Here is a 7,500-nt window from a genome sequence, read left to right as displayed (position 1 = left end):
TTCTATAGGTGAGGCTGGATGGACAAGATATACGCTTTCTCGATCGCCGCTGGCTTCGTAGACAGATTGGAATAGTACAGAGGAATCCGGAGTTCTTTAACACTTCAGTTGCTGTAAACATTGCCTTTGGAAGAGATGGATCAAGAAGGAATGAAATAGAGCAGGCTGCAAAGGATGCTGGAGCACACGAGTTTATCATAGCCTTACCCCATGTGAGCTTGTTTTCTTCGTTTCTCATATACAATTAATATCAACTGCACCATTAAAAATCTATGCACGCTAAGATAATTCTCTCCACTGTCAACGCATTTTTCATTTTAACTTAAAATTTCATTTTTAGGGAGCCATAAAACTAAAAAAGACCAGAAGTCGTTTGTTCCGCGGCCTATTTAGTGAGATGCAATGATTTCTTCAAAACTGGAACGAAAAGTAGTCTGTGACGTCATCTCTGGGACAGCTTCGTGCCTCTCATTATCTCAGTCGGCCTTGGCTCAAACGACTGCCAATTTTGTCACCTTTCTGCAACTTGTGCAGCCTGTTAGCAGCAAAATCGCGGGGGTTAACTTAAATTATTAAATTTTCAACCTCGGTTAATGCATTTCTCGTGCTCTGATTGGTTAACTCAATCTCGGTTATCAGTTCATATACCTTACTTAAAACGAAGTTTTTGCTACAGCGGGGCCTGTTTGTGGAACAACTTGCCCCAAGATTTAAAAAGCGTTTGTTCTATTGGGCAGTTTAAACGGGGTATTAAGAAAGTATCTGAGATATCGGATTCCCACACGGCAATCATGTTAAGCAGTTGTACAAGTTTTAATTTTTAATTATTAACTTAACTGATGATTCTCCGTGTCTAAATAAAGATTTACATTACATTACATTTGACCTTATAAGGCAAATGATTCCGCTTAGCGAAATTTCTCTCTGAATAAAGCAAAAAAAACTCTTTTTTGTGGAAAGTTGTGTGATGAGCGTGCGTCTGTCTGACCCACAACATCGCATCTTCATCAAGTTTTTTCGACTTTGCTCAGATTTTCTCGCTTTTTTCGCTCGAATTTGGACTATCCAAACTTTTGGAGTTTAAGGACTTTAATAAAACAATTATTCCATTCGCGCTTGTTGGATATGAGACCGGTTATAGCCAACTCGGCGCCACGCGGCTCGTTGGCTATTTACCATATCATATCCAACGTGCCCTCATGGAATAATTGTTAAATATTCGTTTTCTGGTGCTCAAGTTTAACTTCTGAAAAAAAAAATGGTTGGGACCGTTTTAAGCTGAGTTGTTGTATTTCTTCCCAGGGATATGAAACCGTTCTTACAGAAAACGGATCACCGCTGACAACACATCAGAAACATCTGCTGGCGCTTGCGCGTGCATTGATTAGAAAGCCCCGGATATTGTTGTGGGAAGAGGATTTGTCATTTATTGATGGCTCCGCTTTCAACGTTCTCATTGGATGTTTGGATAAGGTGTGTATAAAAAATCAATTATTTAATGGCAAGGAAATTCATTTAACTAGATTCAAATCACAGGAGCGTTCTTCACAATCTGTTCGCGCATAGTGATGACGATAGTATTCTCAGGCGACCTTGTTCATTTTTTTCTGAAACTCGAGAACTCTTTCGCCTCTCTCGTGCTTTCCAAACTTTCTTCATGCATCTATATGCATAAAGCTGTCTACCATAAACATGTAGGTAATAAAGATGACAGTTTTAGAGCAATCGTCTCGTTCTGATTGTAGGCACGTCAAGGTCGCACCACAGTCATCTCAACCAGTCACGTGTCTGTAGCTCGCATTGCTGACGTCATTGTTGTTCTTCACAAAGGAGAGATAATAGAGCAAGGAACGCCACTGGAACTGATGATGTCGGGAGACGCATTTAGATATGTGTCAACGCTACAGGTTATTGCTTTTCGTGAGACACATATTGTTACTACCTAATAAACTCGTTCTCAGGGCTCAGATGGCAAAATGCATTCAAATTTTTCATAATTTATTTTAGGTCAATTATCTCTATTCCCTTCCTTTTTATGATCGGTAGGAAAAAGGTTACCGAAACATCCTCGCTTTTATGTTTCAGTACTTTGAGTCGCAAAGCATTTACAAAGAGAGAGTACTGAATACCGGTGAGACAATTTTCGATTTTTCATGTGGAGCCTTTATTACTGTTGCAATTATTTATCATGAGAACAGTTCTTACTCAGCTTCTTGCGATGAATTTTTAACTTTGATGTCCGGCAGGGATATTGCCTTCGGCCAAAGATATCGATGAACGGGCGACAATGGAAGGGAATTTAAATTTGGGGGAGACTCGAAAGCAAACTGAAAGTCAAGTAAAAGGCTTCGTGGATGAGATTCGTCAGAAGATCCAAGACAAGGTTAATTATTTTGTTCACACGATGGAAATAATGCACAAGTTCACAATAAAAAACATCGTTAAGTTACGAGTATTACCTCTCACCTTCTTAACGAGCCGTCATTTAGATATTCTTTTGTTTTTATTCAAATTAGACCTTGATGCCTCGTTCAAGGCAAAATATTCTTTTGAATTTTCAGCCCAAGAAAGAGGCACCAAGCCGCTAAGTTGAATAAAAACAAAAGAATATTTTAATGACGGCCATTTTGGAATAAGGTCTATAAACCCGCTCGGAAATGACATAATACAGGGATCATCAAAACTCATAAGGCGAGGTGTTAGAGGAATAACGTGTTCTGCCATTTTTTTAGCAGTATTCAACTTTAATGACGAAAATACCGTTTTAAGGAGCAATCTCAGGCACTTACTTACAAGTACGACGAGAAATAGTCTTCCTCATCGTCTGGAAAGGTACATAAAGCTTTAGAATGTCGCGTCAGTGCGAAAAAAGCGCGTATATAATCTTCTAAAGAATAAAAAGTTGGCGACTCACATGACCTTAAACTTCTTTATTTCAGTTAAACGAGGGAGAAGCCGCGTACAAAATGATCAGAATGCAGCTGCAAGACTTGCCACTCCTGTTAGCTGGTGCTCTCGGAGCCGCCATTACAGGGATGATAGCCCCAGGCCTCTCTTTTCTGTTTGGGGAAATACAAAAGGTAGCGATTTAACCTGATTCTTAGACGGGCCCAGGTCGGTCGTGTCACGTACTCGTCTTCCTTTCCCGACTTGCCCGACGGGAAAAGGAGTGCGTGACACCAGCGACCTGGACAGCTCGAGAATCAGGTTATCGGCGATTGGAATTTCAGGGACTTTCGTCTGAAAGTCCAACGAAATAGCAATTTCACTTCGTTATCGTGAAGCTTAAGCAGAACCAAATCTCTCCCAACAAAAGGTTACTTTTAAGACAATCCTTGTTACATTCGCCATATTTGCGACGTCGATAATCCTTGCCTTTTCTTTTGGTTTCTGATATTAATTATCTTGTCACAGATTCAAGCAATGGCTTTCTTCTCACCAAAATTTTTTTTGCAAAATTTACTAATAAGATTTGCAGGCAACGTTTTTGCTAGTTTTAAGGATTTGAAAGTGAGCTGCAATAGCGCAACACCATCCATATAAAATAACAACTGCTATATATTTCTTCTCAGTTTATGAACGACCCTCTGAGGGTGGCTCGTGAAGGTCCGTTCTGGGCAAGCATGTTTGTTGTACTTGGAATAGTGGTAGGGTTTGGAGGAACGATAGAGGTAGGACAATCTCTCCTTGAAGACTTCAAACCGAATTAGTCGAAAAGCTATTTAACCTTCGACAACGTATCCCTGGGACATTTACCCGCAACATTTTCATGTGTGTGCACATGTGATTTTGTACCTGCTACTTGTCCCCGCTCCGCTTGCCTGCTACATGTCGCCTCAGTGTGCACTACACAAGTTTTTTGTCGCTTCGACATGTCCCTGCAACATGATCCCTCGTGTCTCAGCACCTTTAATTAAGGAAGCAGGCGACGTACACCTTTAACGCTATCACTATTTAACAATTAGACGCGTAGCCCGCAAGGGCGAAGCGAGGCGAAGCCGAATGGGCTATTGACCCGTTGCCCTTGAGGGCGAAGGGTCTAATTGTTTTAGTATCATCCAACTAGTCGGACAGAAAAGACAACAATAAAATTAGCAAATGCAAGTTGAAGAAATATTTATTTTGGGAATAAAACGAAAGAGAGCGTCGCGCTTTTCGCTACTCGAGGACTATTACTGATAGTCCTCTAGTAGCGCAGCCAATTAAAATGCAGGATTTGCATTAGTTCACTAGTTGAGTGATACTAAAATATTAGTAACACTTGCATTAAAAAACCTAACAATTTAGATTAAGGCCTCGAAACGTTTGACCATAAAGCCACGAAAAGCTCCCTTTGAGTTTCACTCTCCATTGCCATCTAGACTGAACCAATTGTCGATGTCGCAAAAATACAATTATCTAGTTGCTTTGGTTAAGTCTTTAAAACAAAAGACCTTATTTTCATATCCTACATTTTTTTAAAGTCATATTATTCTAAATAGTTATTTGTAAGCTAGTAATATGGTAACTTCGGTAACTGTGACCTTCCAAATTGCAATGTGAGGATGTAAGCCAATGACACTAAATCTCACGTATGCCTCCAAAAACCCTGAGGAGCTGTTTTCATCATTGACTCATACACGATCTAAGTCTAAGTCTAAGTCTAATATAAGTCTTAATGTCCTCAAGACCAAGTGTCTGTTTACAGGCACGAGGCATAAAATCTCTAAGCTCCCTAGTGAACCGCACATATGCCTCAATGGACATTCAATTGAAATAGTTAATACTTACAAATGCTTAGGCGTTCAGGCGGATGAAACACTCTCGTGGGAAGCTCATATCTCTGAAGTCGTCGGTAAAGTTGCAAAAGTACTTGCTGCCCTGAGGAGGTTAAGACCGATATGTCCCCAAAGTACCCTAGTCACAGTCACTGATTCTGTGTGTGGGGCTGAATCGGTATGGCCTCAGCTAAAAACGAGAGAATTTACAAAACAGGGCAGCACGCATAATAACAGGGTACAATTGGGATGTTAGATCTTCCCAGAAGCCTCGCTGACAGACGTGGTAAACAAATGAAATATTTAATGTTAAAAACAGTAAATAACCTTGTACCCGAATACCTGTCTGATAAATGCGCCAGTGTAAATACCATTCACAGACATAATCTTCGGGACGCCCAACACAAACTGTTTATTCCACGGCCGAACACTGAGGCCCTCAAAAAGAGTTTTCGTTATAGGGGCGCAATTACATTGAACAGTCTGTCAGCGGAGCCTAAGCAGGCCACTACTCAAAAAAGTTTTTATTCCGCTAGTGTATATTAGAAATTACTTAATTTTTAGCGTTTCATAAAAGATTTTTAACAAAGCTCATAATTTTTAAGTGTTAGCTTTGTTAGTGCTATTTAGAAGACCACTTTTTAGTGATAAGGACTCCGTGGTTAAATAAAGTTATTATTGTATTATTATTATAATTATTACCTTCTTCTCAGAAATATATGCTTGGTTATGCAACTGAAAAGTTGAGAACGAGATTGCAGAAGATGGCATTTGATACAGAAGTGAATAAGGTAAGCATACGTCATGCAACTTTCTTGAAAACTAATGTTATTTTTTGTAGGTGGGAAGGATCGTCAAATTTTGTGAATGATTGACCGATTTAATGGAATATTTTATCGCTTCCTTTGCAGAACTCATTTCCTCAATTTCCAGGGACCACTGATGGTTTGCCTTCATTTCCTGGGATTGGCGGAAATTTACCTACAATGCCTCAGTCGTTTGGGTCAATACCCACCAACATACAAAGCGTATCCTCGCAATTGCCGGTTTCTGTGAGTGAAATTCCATCTTCTACGGGACTTTCAGGAATAACTGGGCTACCAAGTGGAATTCCAGGAATACCAACTGGCATTCCAGGGATACCATCAGGAATTCCATCTTCTCAAGGACTCCCAGCAATAACAGGCCTACCAACTGGAATTCCAGTGATAGCATCAGTAATTCCATCCTCTCAAGGACTTCCAGCAATAACAGGCCTACCAACTGGAATTCCATCCTCTCAAGGGCTTCCAGGAATAACAGGCTTACCAATTGCAATTCCATCTTCTCAAGGACTTCCAGCAATGACAGGTCTACCAACTGGAATTCCATCTCCTCAAGGACTTCCAGCAATAACAGGACTACCAACTGGAATTCCAGTGATAGCATCAGTAATTCCATCCTCTCAAGGACTTCCAGCAATAACAGGCCTACCAACTGGAATTCCATCCTCTCAAGGGCTTCCAGGAATAACAGGCTTACCAACTGCAATTCCATCTTCTCAAGGACTTCCAGCAATGACAGGTCTACCAACTGGAATTCCATCTTCTCAAGGACTTCCAGCAATAACAGGCCTACCAACTGGAATTCCATCCTTTCAAGGACTTCCAGCAATAACAGGCCTACCAACTGGAATTCCATCCTCTCAAGGGCTTCCAGGAATAACAGGCTTACCAACTGGAATCTCATCTTCTCAAGGACTTCCAGCTATGGCAGGCCTACCAACTGGAATTCCATCTTCTCAAGGACTTCCAGCAATAACAGGCCTACCAACTGGAATTCCATCTTCTCAAGGACTTCCAGTAATAACAGGCCTACCAACTAGAATTCCATCTTCTCAGGGACTTCCAGCAATAGCAGGCCTACCAACTGAAATTGCAGGGATAACATCAGTAATTCCATCCTCTCAAGGACTTCCAGCAATAACAGGCCTACCAACTGAAATTCCATCCTTTCAAGGACTTCCAGCAATAACAGGCCTACCAACTGGAATTCCATCCTCTCAAGGGCTTCCAGGAATAACAGGCTTACCAACTGGAATTCCATCTTCTCAAGGACTTCCAGCAATAGCAGGCCTACCAACTGAAATTGCAGGGATAGCATCAGTAATTCCATCCTCTCAAGGACTTCCAGCAATAACAGGCCTACCAACTGGAATTCCATCCTTTCAAGGACTTCCAGCAATAACAGGCCTACCAACTGGAATTCCATCCTCTCAAGGGCTTCTAGGAATAACAGGCTTACCAACTGGAATTCCATCTTCTCAAGGACTTCCAGCAATAACAGGCCTACCAACTGGAATTCCATCTTCTCAGGGGCTTCCAGCAATAGCAGGCCTACCAACTGAAATTGCAGGGATAGCATCAGTAATTCCATCCTCTCAAGGACTTCCAGCAATAACAGGCCTACCAACTGGAATTCCATCCGTTCAAGGACTTCCAGCAATAATAGGCCTACCAACTGGAATTCCATCTTCTCAAGGACTTCCAGAAATAACAGGCCTACCAACTGGAATTGCAGGGATAGCATCAGTAATTCCATCCTCTCAAGGACTTCCAGCAATAACAGGCATACCAACTGGAGTTCCATCATCTCAAGGACTTCCAGCAATAACAGGCCTACCAACTGGAATTCCATCTTCTCAAGGACTTCCAGCAATTACAGGCCTACCAACTGGAATTCCTTCCTCTCAAGGACATCCATC

Source organism: Montipora foliosa, chromosome 8 (genome assembly GCF_036669935.1).
Source record: "Montipora foliosa isolate CH-2021 chromosome 8, ASM3666993v2, whole genome shotgun sequence".
Classification (NCBI taxonomy): Eukaryota; Metazoa; Cnidaria; class Anthozoa; order Scleractinia; family Acroporidae; genus Montipora; species Montipora foliosa.
This window is presented reverse-complemented; position numbering follows the sequence as displayed.